Source organism: Argiope bruennichi, chromosome 7 (genome assembly GCF_947563725.1).
Source record: "Argiope bruennichi chromosome 7, qqArgBrue1.1, whole genome shotgun sequence".
Taxonomy (NCBI): Eukaryota; Metazoa; Arthropoda; class Arachnida; order Araneae; family Araneidae; genus Argiope; species Argiope bruennichi.
Window position 1 is genome coordinate 50,844,802 of NC_079157.1, and position 19,681 is coordinate 50,864,482.

Genomic DNA, 19,681 nt, shown 5'->3' on the forward strand with positions numbered 1-19,681 from the left:
ATTGATTTGCTTCCATTCGACAGCTATTAACACATCTATAAAACTCTCTTCTTTACCATGAAACTAATTGCGGAAAGAACTAATAATAAAGATTTGTGACATATAAAGCACAAAACACGCTGTTCTATGTTATAAAATACATGAATCGTCTTGCAGTTAGAGGACGAACGAAAGCAACACTCCTGCTGCTCCTTTTCCAGAAGTTTTTAATAAAATATATATTTAGTATTTATTTATTAATATACACACTTATGTATGTCGTTGGACAATGTTGCCATGTAGATTGAATCCATTATTGCCATTCAATAAATTAAAAAAATTGTAAAATTTGGCACGATGTTATCAGTTTTATGCATTTAATGCTTGGTAAGATAAAATCTGAATTTGAATTCTTCCTTGGTTTTTACTTTCACATGACGTTCAGAATGATGAAACTAGTATCTTTTAGTTCTATCAATCTAATAATCTCCAGAGGCTTATCCAATGAAATCTCGACGGACGCTCCAAATGCCGGGATGTCATTGCGAATTCCTTCTCCTTTCCATTAAATGTGATTGATTAAGTACACGAGGCGCGTGCTTTGTTCGTTAGAGACACTCGCCCAGATAGATTCAAGGGACGATCTCTCTCTCTCTCTTTTTAATACTCGCAAAGGATGTCCGAGAACATATTTGCTTAGTAGCCATTAGTTAAGTGGGATTCTTTTTTGTGTATGAACCCTTTTAAAACAAGAGCTGTCATTATTTTTTTTGAGGGAGTTAAGGAACTTTACTTTTCTTTGAATGAGAAATTAGTGAGTTTTAGTTTTCTGAGATAGTTGAACTCGAATTACTAAAAGATATGGTAGTGAAATAAAAATGTCCGATAATTTTTTATTTATGACTTCTTTAATACTGAAACTTATTCTTTAACCCTTTAAAGGGCCTATTTTTTCTATTCATATTTGGTTAAAATATTTTTAGGCTTGAAATTAGAATAAGAAAAGGGATTCATTTAGCTTATTATATAAATTTAATTTGATTGATTAATTAATTTGGTTAATTAATAATTAAGTAACAAATCAAGACACATCATTTTTTCTGAGATGAAGAACTGAAGCATCTAAGTTTCTGACTTACTAAAAAAATTTGTGAGAACTTATGCCTACCTACATACTTTCATACAAAGATTGATAAATTTGGTGGGAAGCATACTTCCCACGGCCATAGAAAGAGTTAAATATGAATTTGAAACAGAAATTCTGCCGACCGATGAATTTTACAAAGCCAGTGCTTGAATAAGAAACTTCTGATAACGTTTCAATAAATATAGCAACATATTTAATAAAGTGATGGTTCGTATTTTTTTAAAATCTCTGTTCTTTTTTGCTATAATTTTGATCACAGCATGAATGAAAAAACTAATTCTAATAAGTAAAAAACACCAAGGAAAACAAAAACAGTTTATAATACTCTTTCATTTTTTTACTACATCTTTATAGTTTTTATGTCGGCGATTTCGGTAAAAGTGCTTCGTAAGATAAATAGTTGAGGATTCATTGGCAGAAACCCCAAATCTGTCTATATTGCACCAAAAGGCTTATAAAGTCATTGTAAAAATTCTAAATTATTTATGATCTTCTCATTTTGACATAAAAGGCTTAACACAAGCAAAACGCAAGAATAAAAAAAATCAAACATATACAAAATCCATTTGAATATATGATAAAAAGCACTACAAATAAATATTAAAAATAAAAGCTCTGTTATCCTACAAGTTCTTCAGAACTTACATAAATGACGCGTCGAATAAAGGGTCTCTGGCGTTCACACAAACAAATCCGATTGATACTTCATTTCATTTCAATGCACACAGATCCAATGCATTGACATCAAAAGGTGTTTTATGGCCACCAAAAATAACTAGATATCACTAATACAACTAACCTGAATTCCCCATAATAAATCTCGCCTGGAGCCACCCACAAGCCTGGTGGATCTAGAAAGAACGAGAACTACTTACTCCGGGACAGCAGAGTTCCCACAGTGAATAGCAAAGACCGGGTGGCAACATAGCAGTGGTTAGTTTCTTTCTGTTCTTTTTTAAGAGGATAGTTTTCCATTCAATAGTTCCCTAAGGAAAACTTCCGGAGTAGCAAATACTAAGCTGCTGAAGAACCCTTTTGAATAGCTTTTCTGGGAGAACGTTGGCAACCACGTAGAATAAAAAAAAAGAAATATTTACATGAATGGAAAAAGAAGAGATGATTCTGTTCTGTTTCTAAAGGTCTGTTTGAATACATCGACGGAGACGGTTGAATCTGCTTTCTGAGAGATTTGAAAAAAGAGTATTATGGTGACAGAATAAGATATAAAAGGGAGTTTCTAATCTTAATTTCGATAAGATGATGTATTTGACAATTTCAAAAATCTTTTTTTTTGTTGCTAAATCTCAATTAATTAGAATGTGTAAATCAAAGAATATAGTAGAACGAATTTACTTCAAGTGTTAAAATTGTTTCAAATTTATTTCAAGTCTTACAGACTATGTAATGTCTGCTTTCTGAGAGATTTGAAGAAAAGAGTATTATGGTGACAGATATAAAAGGGAGTTCCTAATCTTAATTTCGAAAAGATGATGCATTTGACAATTTCAAATATCTTTTTTTTTGTTGCTAAATCTCAATTAATTCGAATGTATAAATCAAAGAATATAGTTGAACGAATTTACTTCAAGTGTTAAAATTGTTTAATATTTATTTCAAGTCTTACAGACTATATAATGTAACTATGTAATGTCTGCTTTCTGTGAGATTTGAAGAAAAGAGTATTGTGGTGACAGATATAAAAGGGAGTTCCTAATCTTAATTTCGAAAAGATGATGCATTTGACAATTTCAAATATCTTTTTTTTTGTTGCTAAATCTCAATTAATTCGAATTTACAAATCAAACAATATAGTTGAACGAATTTACTTCAAGTGTTAAAATTGTTTAATATTTATTTCAAGTCTTACAGACTATATAATGTAACTATGTAATGTCTGCTTTCTGTGAGATTTGAAGAAAAGAGTATTGTGGTGACAGATATAAAAGGGAGTTCCTAATCTTAATTTCGAAAAGATGATGCATTTGACAATTTCAAATATCTTTTTTTTTTGTTGCTAAATCTCAATTAATTCGAATTTACAAATCAAACAATATAGTTGAACGAATTTACTTCAAGTGTTAAAATTGTTTCAAATTTATTTCAAGTCTTACAGACTATGTAATGTCTGCTTTCTGAGATATTTGAAGAAAAGAGTATTATGGTGACAGAATTAGATATAACAGGGAGTTCCTAATCTTAATTTCGAAAAGATGATGTATTTGACAATTTCAAAAATCTTTTTTTTTTTTTTTTTTTTTTGTTGCTAAATCTCAATGAATTAGAATGTGTAAATCAAAGAATATAGTTGAACAAATTTACTTCAAATGCTAAAATTGTTTCAAATTTATTTCAAGTCTTACAGACTATATAATGTAGCCGTGAAAAGATTAAAACATCATCTAAATATAATTAACTTAAAATAACTCATTAGTTAGAATTTATGCATTTCGAAACACATTGTTTAGCATATAATTTAAAAACCAGCGAAGTGACATAAAATATCTTTCTTGCTTACTGTATAATAAAACTGTTATACCAAAGAACGCCTTACATGGTATTGGCGTACAGTAGTTATGAAATATAATGTTTGGCGTAAATTTAGCATTTTTGCTGAATTTATCGTATGATCCTTAACGATAATCTTCGACAATAAATCCCTAACATGTTTCAAATAATATTCGAAAACCAAATTCATGTTTTAGATGCATTTTTGAAAAACGATTGAAATAAAAAATTGACTTACAACGACACCTGCAGTCACAAAATTTGATACATTTAGTCATTGAATTTTTGACTTATCGCGTTTGTATATTTCTAAAAATACAGAAAGACTAATGATCAACTCCTTGTAGGATTTGCCTCAAAATTTGTTAAGTGTCTACACTATAGATGTTAAATCTGTGATGATGTGTAGATGTTAAATGTAAAATCGCGTTTGTATATTTCTGAAAATACAGAAAGACTAATGATTAACTCCTTGTAGGATTTGCCTCAAAATTTGTTAAGTGTCTACACTATAGATGTTAAATCTGTGATGATGTGTAGATGTTAAATGTAAAATCGCGTTTGTATATTTCTGAAAATACAGAAAGACTAATGATTAACTCCTTGTAGGATTTGCCTCAAAATTTGTTAAGTGTCTACACTATAGATGTTAAATCTGTGATGATGTGTAGATGTTAAATGTAAAATCGCGTTTGTATATTTCTGAAAATATAGAAAGACTAATGATCAACTCCTTGTAGGATTTGCCTCAAAATTTTGTTAAGTGTCTACACTATAGATGTTAAATCTGTGATGATGTGTAGATGTTAAATGTAAAATCGCGTTTGTATATTTCTGAAAATACAGAAAGACTAATGATTAACTCCTTGTAGGATTTGCCTCAAAATTTGTTAAGTGTCTACACTATAGATGTTAAATCTGTGATGATGTGTAGATGTTAAATGTAAAATCGCGTTTGTATATTTCTGAAAATACAGAAAGACTAATGATTAACTCCTTGTAGGATTTGCCTCAAAATTTGTTAAGTGTCTACACTATAGATGTTAAATCTGTGATGATGTGTAGATGTTAAATGTAAAATCGCGTTTGTATATTTCTGAAAATACAGAAAGACTAATGATTAACTCCTTGTAGGATTTGCCTCAAAATTTGTTAAGTGTCTACACTATAGATGTTAAATCTGTGATGATGTGTAGATGTTAAATGTAAAATCGCGTTTGTATATTTCTGAAAATATAGAAAGACTAATGATCAACTCCTTGTAGGATTTGCCTCAAAATTTGTTAAGTGTCTACACTATAGATGTTAAATCTGTGATGATGTGTAGATGTTAAATGTAAAATCGCGTTTGTATATTTCTGAAAATACAGAAAGACTAATGATTAACTCCTTGTAGGATTTGCCTCAAAATTTGTTAAGTGTCTACACTATAGATGTTAAATCTGTGATGATGTGTAGATGTTAAATGTAAAATCGCGTTTGTATATTTCTGAAAATACAGAAAGACTAATGATTAACTCCTTGTAGGATTTGCCTCAAAATTTGTTAAGTGTCTACACTATAGATGTTAAATCTGTGATGATGTGTAGATGTTAAATGTAAAATCGCGTTTGTATATTTCTGAAAATACAGAAAGACTAATGATTAACTCCTTGTAGGATTTGCCTCAAAATTTGTTAAGTGTCTACACTATAGATGTTAAATCTGTGATGATGTGTAGATGTTAAATGTAAAATCGCGTTTGTATATTTCTGAAAATACAGAAAGACTAATGATTAACTCCTTGTAGGATTTGCCTCAAAATTTGTTAAGTGTCTACACTATAGATGTTAAATCTGTGATGATGTGTAGATGTTAAATGTAAAATCGCGTTTGTATATTTCTGAAAATACAGAAAGACTAATGATTAACTCCTTGTAGGATTTGCCTCAAAATTTGTTAAGTGTCTACACTATAGATGTTAAATCTGTGATGATGTGTAGATGTTAAATGTAAAATCGCGTTTGTATATTTCTGAAAATACAGAAAGACTAATGATTAACTCCTTGTAGGATTTGCCTCAAAATTTGTTAAGTGTCTACACTATAGATGTTAAATCTGTGATGATGTGTAGATGTTAAATGTAAAATCGCGTTTGTATATTTCTGAAAATATAGAAAGACTAATGATCAACTCCTTGTAGGATTTGCCTCAAAATTTTGTTAAGTGTCTACACTATATATGTTAAATCTGTGATGATGTGTAGATGCTAAATGTAAAATCGCGTTTGTATATTTCTGAAAATATAGAAAGACTAATGATCAACTCCTTGTAGGATTTGCCTCAAAATTTTGTTAAGTGTCTACACTATAGATGTTAAATCTGTGATGATGTGTAGATGTTAAATCTGTTATTATATAGATTTAAATCACTATAGATGTTCCGAATTTTATCTGTCCATTTCTTTCCGTTTCATAATTAATGTCTAAATTTATATTTGACCAGCAAGGCAGCGTCTTGTTTTGAATGGACTTCGTTCAAAATTTCAAATATGTGGTGTAGAGGCCATATACTAAATTTCATCCTACTGGCTCAAAAATGTGAATTATTTTGAATTTTTGAATTTTTAAAATTATTTTTGTCACAGACAGACAGACATTTATTAAAATTGGGTTTTTCAAATTAAGGGAATTCTAAAATGTGGAAATTTATCAAAACATCGAACTACAAGATTTGGACGATTGCATTACTTTTACTAAACCTCGTATATAAGAAAATAATTACGGTTTACTATTCGCTTTAGGTGATTCACCTCGTCGTCCGGAATATTATTATTAATCCGGGCTATATTAAATTTCATCACTTAATCTATCAATTTAAAATAGATTTTTTAAAAAAATTTCACTTTGTTCATTGGTAAGCTTGAGAAACTTGAGTTTATAGAAATCAATTTACCACAAATTGAACAGTCCATATACTACGAAACATTGAAAGAGAAAATTCAATTTGTCAAATCAATATGCCAACTTTAAAGGATTCGACCCTTGGATATTTGACTATATCAAATAGGGATAGATGGAAAAATTGTGAGTTAGATATCATATGGATTGGATCGAAAGTTTGGTAGTGTTGCTGTTGTTACTTACGGCACTTTACAAGCCAGGCTGACAGTTGTCAGATATTTAAGGTATCCGACTGGGTAAAAATCGTGAAATTTGACAAAACTAATGAAAAAACTTTTAATGCGTAATATTTAATTCTGTTCTTTTAGCTTTCTAAATTTGTCTTATTTTTTATTCTACCTTCTTTAGAAATAAAGTTACGGCCGTTTTAAGTTAGTATAGAGAGACGAAAGTCAAACCGGAAATGGCATTTCGAAATCGAAAGTTGATGTAAATATCGCGATCTGTCAAGGAATTTTGGCGTTAAAAATTATTAAAAATGACTAAAATAATTAATATATGACTTTTATAGCTGATAATAAATATATGTAGGTATTATTTTAAAATTTGTTTCATCAAAATTGGCAACAAATGTATTATACTGAAGTTCTGTTTGTTTATTTTCTCCATATTATTGCAGACTTCTCACGTGCATTATTTACGAGCTTTTTTTAACGTCAAACCACTTTTTTGCTATAATCTAAGTCTGTCTCTGGTTTTAGTATGCCGAAAACGAGATCAAAACGTTCTAAGAAACGTAATTTTCATGGTAATCAATTTACTCAAAGTGATGAGGCGAGTGCATCAACTTCAAATGTGACTACTGCTAGTACATCGAAATTGAAACTTGACTGCTCTTCATATGTTGATGTTCATAATGCGGATATCACCAATGACTTGACAGGAAATCGCATAATTGATTTATTGATTTTATTTAATATATTCTCTCTACTTTGCTATCCTGATTGCATCTCCACTGGTTTGCATCTCAGTGAGGATTCAAAGTTTAGTCTATGTTCAAATTTTCTTTTGAAGTGCAAAAATTGCCCTTTCATGGAAGTAATTTCATCTACTCCCAAAACCAACAAAAATAACAGTATAAACACATTTATTGTGTTTGGATTACGGTTGATAGGTTGTGGCTACACTGCAGGAAAGAAACTATGCACTGAAGGACCAGATAGTTGGTGTAAATTTCAGAGAGGCAAATTTTCAAGGGTAGAACTTCAAAAAAAGAAACCAGGCCTAACATCTACCATTATAAATAAAATAAAAGGAGCATATATGGAATTGTGTGACCAAAAATTATTGCAGAAATGCCTGCATGGAAAAACACAGAACCGTAATGAAAATTTTATCGGTGTATTGTGCCCAAAGAAACATTTGTTGAATTGCAAACTCTTCGTTTAGGCACTTCTATTGCTGTCTTAATTTATAATTCTGGATACACTGGTTTATTACCAGTTTTTGAAAAATTAAGTGTACCTGTTGAACCAGAACAAGTGAAAGGCTCATCAACATTGATGATAACAGAATAGCTGATTCTATACGACATTCTTCTGCGTCAGTAAAACTGTCCAGAAAAAAAGAAGAGCAGCTAGAAAGAGTAAATCTGTAAAGGAGGATATAAAGGTTTATTACCAGTTTTTGAAAAATTAAGTGTACCTGTTGAACCAGAACAAGTAAAGGCTGATCAACATTGATGATAACAGAATAGCTGATTCTATACGACATTCTTCTGCGTCAGTAAAACTGTCCAGAAAAAAAAAAGAAGAGCAGCTAGAAAGAGTAAATCTATAAAGGATGATATAAAGGTTTATTACCAGTTTTTGAAAAATTAAGTGTACCTGTTGAACCAGAACAAGTGAAAGGCTCATCAACATTGATGATAACAGAATAGCTGATTCTATACGACATTCTTCTGCGTCAGTAAAACTGTCCAGAAAAAAAAGAAGAGCAGCTAGAAAGAGTAAATCTGTAAAGGATGATATAAAGGTTTATTACCAGTTTTTGAAAAATTAAGTGTACCTGTTGAACCAGAACAAGTGAAAGGCTCATCAACATTGATGATAACAGAATAGCTGATTCTATACGACATTCTTCTGCGTCAGTAAAACTGTCCAGAAAAAAAAGAAGAGCAGCTAGAAAGAGTAAATCTGTAAAGGATGATATAAAGGTTTATTACCAGTTTTTGAAAAATTAAGTGTACCTGTTGAACCAGAACAAGTGAAAGGCTCATCAACATTGATGATAACAGAATAGCTGATTCTATACGACATTCTTCTGCGTCAGTAAAACTGTCCAGAAAAAAAAGAAGAGCAGCTAGAAAGAGTAAATCTGTAAAGGATGATATAAAGGTTTATTACCAGTTTTTGAAAAATTAAGTGTACCTGTTGAACCAGAACAAGTGAAAGGCTCATCAACATTGATGATACCAGAATTGCCGATTCGATACGACATTCTTCAGCGTCAGTAAAACTGTCCAGAAAAAAAAAGAATAGCAGCTAGAAAGAGTAAATTTGTAAAGGATGATATAAAGGTTTATTACCAGTTTTTGAAAAATTAAGTGTACCTGTTGAACCAGAACAAGTGAAAGGCTCATCAACATTGATGATACCAGAATTGCCGATTCGATACGACATTCTTCAGCGTCAGTAAAACTGTCCAGAAAAAAAAAGAAGAGCAGCTAGAAAGAGTAAATCTGTAAAGGATGATATAAAGGTTTATTACCAGTTTTTGAAAAATTAAGTGTACCTGTTGAACCAGAACAAGTGAAAGGCTCATCAACATTGATGATACCAGAATTGCCGATTCGATACGACATTCTTCAGCGTCAGTAAAACTGTCCAGAAAAAAAAAAGAAGAGCAGCTAGAAAGAGTAAATCTGTAAAGGATGATATAAAGGTTTATTACCAGTTTTTGAAAAATTAAGTGTACCTGTTGAACCAGAACAAGTGAAAGGCTCATCAACATTGATGATACCAGAATTGCCGATTCGATACGACATTCTTCAGCGTCAGTAAAACTGTCCAGAAAAAAAAAAGAAGAGCAGCTAGAAAGAGTAAATCTGTAAAGGATGATATAAAGGTTTATTACCAGTTTTTGAAAAATTAAGTGTACCTGTTGAACCAGAACAAGTGAAAGGCTCATCAACATTGATGATACCAGAATTGCCGATTCGATACGACATTCTTCAGCGTCAGTAAAACTGTCCAGAAAAAAAAAGAAGAGCAGCTAGAAAGAGTAAATCTGTAAAGGATGATATAAAGGTTTATTACCAGTTTTTGAAAAATTAAGTGTACCTGTTGAACCAGAACAAGTGAAAGGCTCATCAACATTGATGATACCAGAATTGCCGATTCGATACGACATTCTTCAGCGTCAGTAAAACTGTCCAGAAAAAAAAAGAAGAGCAGCTAGAAAGAGTAAATCTGTAAAGGATGATATAAAGGTTTATTACCAGTTTTTGAAAAATTAAGTGTACCTGTTGAACCAGAACAAGTGAAAGGCTCATCAACATTGATGATACCAGAATTGCCGATTCGATACGACATTCTTCAGCGTCAGTAAAACTGTCCAGAAAAAAAAAGAAGAGCAGCTAGAAAGAGTAAATCTGTAAAGGATGATATAAAGGTTTATTACCAGTTTTTGAAAAATTAAGTGTACCTGTTGAACCAGAACAAGTGAAAGGCTCATCAACATTGATGATACCAGAATTGCCGATTCGATACGACATTCTTCAGCGTCAGTAAAACTGTCCAGAAAAAAAAAGAAGAGCAGCTAGAAAGAGTAAATCTGTAAAGGATGATATAAAGGTTTATTACCAGTTTTTGAAAAATTAAGTGTACCTGTTGAACCAGAACAAGTGAAAGGCTCATCAACATTGATGATACCAGAATTGCCGATTCGATACGACATTCTTCAGCGTCAGTAAAACTGTCCAGAAAAAAAAAGAATAGCAGCTAGAAAGAGTAAATTTGTAAAGGATGATATAAAGGTTTATTACCAGTTTTTGAAAAATTAAGTGTACCTGTTGAACCAGAACAAGTGAAAGGCTCATCAACATTGATGATACCAGAATTGCCGATTCGATACGACATTCTTCAGCGTCAGTAAAACTGTCCAGAAAAAAAAAAGAATAGCAGCTAGAAAGAGTAAATTTGTAAAGGATGATATAAAGGTTTATTACCAGTTTTTGAAAAATTAAGTGTACCTGTTGAACCAGAACAAGTGAAAGGCTCATCAACATTGATGATACCAGAATTGCCGATTCGATACGACATTCTTCAGCGTCAGTAAAACTGTCCAGAAAAAAAAAGAATAGCAGCTAGAAAGAGTAAATTTGTAAAGGATGATATAAAGGTTTATTACCAGTTTTTGAAAAATTAAGTGTACCTGTTGAACCAGAACAAGTGAAAGGCTCATCAACATTGATGATAACAGAATAGCTGATTCTATACGACATTCTTCAGCGTCAGTAAAACTGTCCAGAAAAAAAAAGAATAGCAGCTAGAAAGAGTAAATTTGTAAAGGATGATATAAAGGAATGTCCAACTTATAAATCAGGAGAGTTTTAAACATATTAAAAAATAATAATTTTGCTTTATTTCAAAAAAAAAAAACTTTAAAAGCATTTTCTGAAGAATTCAATTTTTGCACTTTTTGGATTACCATAAACACAATAACTCAATATGTTCTGAATATATTCTTATGAAATTTTGTAGAATTGTTTTATACATTATTTTTAATGCTCTGAACTAAAAACTAAGATATAAATGCAGTTTTAAACATTTTACAGTTATTCATAGACAAATTGAGCACATTTTTTTTTCAAAAATTCCTTGTTTATATAATTGTTTTAGCCATATCTCAGCATACATCAATGTATTCAAAAAAAAATTTAGTTCAAAGCATACATATTGGTTATCACAGTGTTCTCCTAAAATATTTTTAATATATGCTTGTAATTTTTTTCTCTACCATTGTTGGCGTAACAGTTAATTTTTTAGTTTTTTTCTGTACAATTGTCCCTTTTTTTCAAAATGTTATGAAAATATTTTTTTTTTTTATTTTTGAATATTTTTCATTATTCGGTTACATATCCAAACTAAACCTAGAATAAAACAAGCATTTGAAGCATATTTAGAAAAAAAGGTTCCGAACCCAGTCGGATACCTTAAGCCCAGTGATGAGCGTCTCTTGTTTTCTCAGAAGCGCCACCTAGGTCCAAGATTACGACTTAGCTACTTCATGCATCACATTCGCTTGGACAATTCCTTTTCACAGGGGGGCACATTGACACATCTCACAGATAGAATACAGAAGAACAACCATGTCCTAACCGGGATTCAAACCCGGGAATCCCAGATCATGGGGAAGACGCATTACTTCTATGCCAGGACGCCGGCTGTGTTTTATATTTTAATTCAATAACCACATGCCAAATTTCATCCATACTGCTAATCCCTTTATTAAGTTATCATATTCGCATATATACAGCTTCATTTTATGAGTTATCATGTTTACATGCTTCTGAAAGTACAGACAGACAGATAATCAATCCAATGTTGTATTTGGCTCAAAATGTGATATCTGTCTTCACTACAGATGTTAAATCCTTGTACCGAGCTTTATCTATCTAGCTCTCTTCGCTTTGTAGTTATGTTTAACTTATATTCGAATTGCCGGACAGACGGACTTCCTGCGAATGGAATCTGATCAAAATTTGATAGAAATCAACAAATTTGGTATAAAGACCATATACCAAATTTTATCCGTCTAGCTGAAAGCATTTTTGAGTTATCTTTGTCACAGACAGACAGAAAACAAGAAAAAGCACGTTTTGCACAATGTGTTTTTTGAATTAAAGGAAATCTAAAACATAGAAATTCGTCAAATTCTCATGTTCCAATTTTTTGACGAGTTCAATAAATCTTTTATCGAATAAAATAAAGACTTTTATTTATTTTACTCGAAACAGATCGACAATGTCATTAGTCACAATATTGACGTCAAATGTGTTGACATTGACTGATCTATATCTTTATTTCTCGTGAAAAAAAATCTGATATCAAAAAAGAAAGCCGTTATAATTTAGGTATAATATATCTTGATTATCTGAGCACTCATATTTTGTTATGATCTCGCCATCTGTTGGTCTTTCCATTAATAAAGGTAATTAAACTGAGATATTCTTAATTATCCCATATCACTTTATATGACGTCAGAGAATAGCGACAAATTATTTGGAAAAGAGCTGCGATAATAAGATTATGCTTGAAAGATAATTAAAGATAAGGGATCCTTGTCACTAATTGACGCTGTCTAGATTAAGCCAATTATTTAGCGATAATCCTCAAAGCTCCAAGTTGTTGGTTTGTATAATGATGCTTTTGTTTACGGTACATTCCTCACGTATAATTAAATAATCTTTCCTAACTGCTATGATTGTAAGGTGTTAGAATGCTTTTTAATTTGCCGTGAGTTTGTTTGAAGGCTTAATAAACAATCAATGTCGAGAAAACTATTATTTACCTTCTTTCTTGTGAGATTTTATAGCCACTTGAAAAATGAAAAGGAACATATCAGGTTTAATGATAACATGTGCCTGCACATTTAACATTCTGCTTCGTGTTGACATAAAGTTATGTAAATTATATGATACTTGCTAAGCTGATTTCAAAAATAGAATTCTATTTTTGAAGCTTTTGCAATTATGGAACAAAAAATTTCGAATTTTGAAACATTAAAAAAAATATTTGCATGTGTGTAAGTTACAAAACATTCGTTATTTCTATAAAATTTGATAAAAAATGCATGACAAAAATCAGTGAATGTTAATAAAGTCGTGTGTGTGTGTGTGTGTGTGTGTGTGTGTGTGTGTGTGTGTGTGTGTGTGTGTGTGTGTGTGTGTGTGTGTGTGTGTGTGTGTGTGTGTGTGTGTGTGTGTGTGTGTGTGTTGCCGTTCTACAGATCAGACAGTTTAATTTACAGTTACCTAATTTTGTACATATGCATCCTGTAGAGTAGAAATGTAGACCTCTGAGACAGATTTTGTAATTTTAATTAAAAATTGTGTGCGTGTGTATTTTACATATTTTATCTGTTGAGTGGCCGAAAAGAAGAAACTTTTGGCATTTCAACTTCGATGTATTTTATCACGGGAAGCATAAGCATAATTACAGATAAAAAGAGTCTACATGGTGACATAAGAGAAAAAGATTGAAATTTTTTCCCATCAATGATTTTAATATGAGATTTTTATAGCGAAATTTAGGTACCGTTAAAAGAATGTTATAAACATTACGGATTTTTAGTCCTTTACTCGGGGCGTGAGAAAATGCTGATATCATCCGTTTTAAAAAGCACGTGTAAAATTAATTAGATAAATAAGTGGAAATCGGATCAGGAAATAAGAGAACATTTCAGAATGAAGTTAATGTTGACTAAATTAATATAAAAATTAGAAAATTAATTAGGATTTAAATTAGATTGAAATATACCCTTATATATATATGTTAAGAAATTAATTTACAGAAATTAACAAATTAATTTTTCTTTTAAGTAAGGTTTGTATCTTCAGATTTTGGAATTGGTACAACGAATTTTTTTTTTAACCTTCACAAGTATTCTACCGTCATACTCATATTTTTGTTCCTTTTACATGCATTTTGCTTAATTTCTGTAACTATGTGATATATCTCAGTTTGCTGCTGCTGATTCAATGCTTCCAGAGTCGAGGAAAATACTCAAGATGGAGTGCAAAAAAAAAAAAACAATTTTAAGTTCTTATTGCATTCATTTATTGTTTTTCTACACATTTTCTATTATTAATATTTATGACACTTTTAATTTCCAAGATATTTTTGTTATGTTTACAAATGTTATTGAAACTATTCAAACTTTTTTCTTCATTCAATTTTATTCTTTCGTATTTTATTCTTCATTAAAGCTTTATAATCAGGCCGACGAACGCCTTTAATTTATATTTTCCAATAAATGTGGAAAACTCTGAGTGAAATGTTAAAAAGTAATTATATTTATGCATAGTTTTATGAATGATTCATCAACTCTAGTTTTATGTGCAAAATTCATTATTTTTTGCAGAATCGTATTTCTACGAACTCAGTAAATTGAATGTATTTTAATTATTTGGGAAGATTTTGGCACCACATTTAGTGAATTATCATTATATTTGGCTACAGTTTTAGTAATTTGGCGATATATTTGATTTCGTGAAGTTCATACTATTTTCTAGAAAATTCAAAAGTCTCCCAAAGTGTTTAAAAGCCTTCTTACAGTCGCCGATGACTGAGTTGTTATTCTTTTCTGATTGCTTAAGAGTGGCATGCGAGTGAAACGAAACTGTCGAACTTGGCCCTGAGAATCCCAGTCAGTTTACGATAAAGAGTTTTAATTTTATTCTATGCTCTGTGAGTGAACCAGTTTGAACTATATTAATGTAGTTAAAAAAGAAATATTATCTGTTTTATTTTTATTTGATCAACTATAAATGTTTGATTAAATAATAAATTTCTACTTGTGCCGTCGTAGTTCGATTCCATTTAATACACGAACCTGTCTGAAATGTAACAATATTCTATAATCTCAAATGAAAATTTTCTTTATAGACATTTTTTATCGATACTAAAACGATTCATTTCTTCAATTTCTATAAAACATTGAATGGTTTTTACCCTGTAATTTACTCACATTTAAATCAATGTTCTTATCTTTTAAACTACGTATCTCACTCAGAAGAAAACGAAATGTTAAAAAATTAATTAAAAGTTAAAATATAATATGAAATGCTTTTTAAAATCTTCGGATCTCTCCTCTCTTATCGGTGAATGTAAAAAAAAATCAGTAAAAAAATCATAAAAATCGATTTTCGTATATTTTCTTACTTTCGACTTCTTCATGTATCAATAAATAATATCGGAAACTTTGTGAGAAAAAGAGAAGAAAAATATTAATACATATTATGTTAAGAATTAAATGTGTAAATAACTTGGACTTAAGGAATGGCAACAATTTAAAATCAAAAATAATAATATTTTAAATAGATATTTTTAAAATTCAATGATTACATGTAAATCACTCGAAATTAATTTTATCCATTTTCTTAAAAATTAAAAAGATTTTTTTTTTTTTAAATTCTTTTATGTCTCGGATGTTTCGTCGGAAAAATTGTGTGAAACATTTTTGTTGAAAACTTTCAAGAGCTCAACCAACTGGAAAGAAAACAGATAGTACGAAATTGCACTTTTATTTCCGCAACGATACATAATTCTTCGTTTTTCCCAAGCTTGTTTATACTTTCAAAATATTTAAAATGATGCATTTATAAAAAGAATCAAATGCATGCACTGTGAACGACTGAAAATGTAACAGCAAAAATCAGCTGCATTTTTCTTTTTAACCAAACGATTTCTGTTATTTATTTTTTTTCCCCTCTTCTCCCTAAGCTGAGTTTCTTTTCTCCATCGTTTGTTCAAATGCATATTTGGGCAAACAAAAGAATTCTTTCGACTATTTCTTTTCTCTCTCAGTTCTCAAAGCATAGAAAAAAACTAAATAAATATAAGCCACTAAATCCTTTTCGTTCTTTTTAAAGTTTTGTATTTCAACGATTACTAGTTCTCTTTTGGAAAGAAAAATGCTTTGAACGAAATTATTCATTTTTAGAATACATAAAGGACTGAAAACGTGTTTTCCGACTTTTAATTTGAAAAAGCACGTTACACACAATAAAAAAAAAATTATATATTTACTTATACATAGAAAAAAACTATTAAAACTAAACTAAATTTAAAACTATTACAATCAAAAACTTAAAAAAAAACACAGAGGGAGTAGTTTTCTCAAAGCCTTCCCGCATATTGCTCTAATAAACTTTATTTGTCAGAGAACGACTTACATGGCATTGGCTTACAATAAATATGAAATATTAATTTTTGGCGTGAATTTAGCATTTTACTGAATCTATCGTGTTATCCTTGGCGAGTTTTTAGGCGATTAATTCATGCCACGAGGTTATTAATATCCAAAAATCAAGTCTGTGCTTTAGATTTTTCTCAATTGATTGAAACAAAAATTTTACACAAAACTGCATTTGTTTTCACAAATTCCGTATCAAGTTTTATATATTTAAGTTTGCGTTTTTATCACGTTTACATGTTTTTGAATGTACAAACCGACAGACAGTCAATCCGTCTTTGGTTTTTATTTCAAACTTGGACAGATGTCTACACTATAGATGTTAAATATGTATGCCAAATTTTATCTATACAGCTCTCTCCGTTTTGTAATTATCCTGTTAAGATATTTCTCACAGACGGACTTTCTCAAAACCAATTTCACTCAATATTTGATAGATATCTGCAAATTTGGTCTAAAGACCGCATACCAAATGTCACCCGATTAGCTCAAAGCGTTTTTGAATTTTCATTGTTACATACAGACAGGCAAACAGACGGGCGTTTTTCAAAAATGTGTTTTTCGAATTCAGAGAGTAAGATCTAAAATGTGGGGATTTTAGTTTTAAAATCACGAGTTCGAATTTTTTGAAAATTACTATACTTTCTCTGTCCTACGCAAATATTAGAAATTAAAAATTGATATAATCAGATTTGTCAACATTATTATCAGATTACTTCTTGCATTTAATTTATTTTCAAACTCAAATGTCTTATAATCTATCTGGTCTTTGAAATACATATTTCTAAAAAAAATATTTTTATATACAGATTATATCGGATCATATATAAACTTTTAGAGAAGGTAGACAACATGATAATAATCATTAAAACATAGGGGACAAACATTCGAAAAGAGATTTGTGACTCTGTATGCTTTCTCGATATGTGATTTCCTTATTATTGAAATTGATGTGGAATCGACAAGAATCATTTATGAACGCCAAGATATCCAATATTCACTTCGTGTTTGGCCAAGCAAACAGAAATGGACTCTGTTATACGGCTCTATCAGGAAATATTTCCAAAAAGGTGCTTACCAAATCGCTGATATTTATATATTCGCTGATAGGCATCAGAGGTTTTCTAAAAATGTACATCTCATTGTATCTCACTTGAGAATGAGGGACGCGGTGACCTGGTGGTAAGGTCTCGGTTCGGAAGCGGAAGCTGAAGGTTTGTGACCCGATTCCACCGAAGAACCATTCGTGTTAGTGGGTGGTGCACGTTAGTGGGTGGTACACGTTAGTGGGTGGTGGGTTAGAAGGTGCACATTAAATCCGTCCGGGCAAACCTCCCATTGGTGTGGTGTGGTGTGGTGTGGAGAGGGGAGTTCCAGCTGAGGTGTCGTCCTCGTCTTCTGACCATGATTCAAAATTACGAGGGCCGTCCCAAAAGAGCCCTAATGTTATTTTAAAACTGGGAAGTTAATAATATTGAACTAAACTAAACTCACTTGAGAATGAAACATCTCACAATACCGATACAGACAATACAGCTCATTTCATTACGCAGTCTCTGTAGTGATGTTTCGGACCAATTATTAGATCGCTTATCCAGTATTCTCATCTTGTGTCCTAATTTATCTCCTGGTGATTTTTTTCTACGATGTATAAAGGTTCATTATTTACGAAATGTCAATAAATTCTGGGTTGTTCATAGTGGTACAAATTACCTTCGCTACGGTTACTATCCGTGAAATTTTGCTCCTTTTGAGGATATTCGGAAACTTATGCGACGTAGATGTCAAGCATGCATAAGTGGCAACGGGTGAAATTTTGAATACTTCCTACGATTCTGATAATCCTTATTGAATAATGAAATTTATTACACTTTGTATACTTTCTTACTTTGTATGCCTCTTCATCTCTTGAGAATGGAATTTTCGATTAGGCTTTCTTATGTAATTACGATTCCTACTGATGTTCTCCATGTCCCCTCAAAGTATGAACGAGGAGTTCTGGGGGACCCATACTTTCTGGAATATATATATATATATATATATATATATATATATATATATATATATATATATATATATATATATATAATGATATTTTAAACTCTTAATTTAAACCAAATTAATTTCCAAAGCTTTACCTTAATTTAGCCATAGTAATTTCATTCTCTTATTTCTTGATCCAATCCCACTTTCGGTTTAATTAATTCAATTGAAGCTGTGTAAAAATTACTGCGCAATCAATTCTACGTATGAAATGAAAGTGATACTTCCGTTGCCCTTGCAAAGGTCAACACATGTATTCCATCGGAGCGTGGCCGGAAATCCTATGTTATATAAGGCTAATGATCATTTGTTTCGTCCTTTTTTTCTTACTTCTGCTTTTGTGTCGCACTGCGTTTGCTTGTAAATAAATTGCTTTCTCGAGATGAATATTAAAGAGAGAATAAAACGAAATTACAAATACAACGTCTCATCTATGTCTTCAAACCTGCTTTCTGCTGCAAACAAAATAATGTTTACATACATAATATATATATATATATATATATCATTTTAGTTCATCTACGTCCTTGAAAATAATCTCCTAGTCCCTTAAGCTCTGGTTTCACTGTAACTTTAATTTATGATTTGAGATCGCTTTATATTTTTATTTTTTTTTCTCACAGAACCGAAAATCTATGTCAGCAAATTCCTTTCAAAAATTATATATAATCAGAATACTGTCTCAGAGTATTCTTTTCCTGCTTTTTGACTTCTTAATTGGTTCCTTGTACTGCTCTCGACATGTCTTCAACAATAAAATTATGTTAAAAGTAAAAATAAATAAATTATTTTATAAAGAAGTAAAAAGAATCGTTAAAGGACGCCATGCATGTTTATTCAAAGAATCTTTTACATGTGTGTGAAATGTTTATTGAGAAAAGATTCTCTGAGTTTTTTACTCCTTTTATTCCTAATAATTTCATGGATATTATCTAATTTTTTAATATATATATATATATATATATAACAATTCTGAGTTAGGCAACAACGACGGGAAATTTAAGCAACAGAGAAAATAAACAAAAAAATAATGAAAATCTGAAAAACGCATTCCGGGACAGGTTTTTGAGACAATCTTTTAGGATGAACTCTTTTTCATAAAACGAAAAATTCATAATTTTAATTGCAAACATCTCCGTTATTTTTA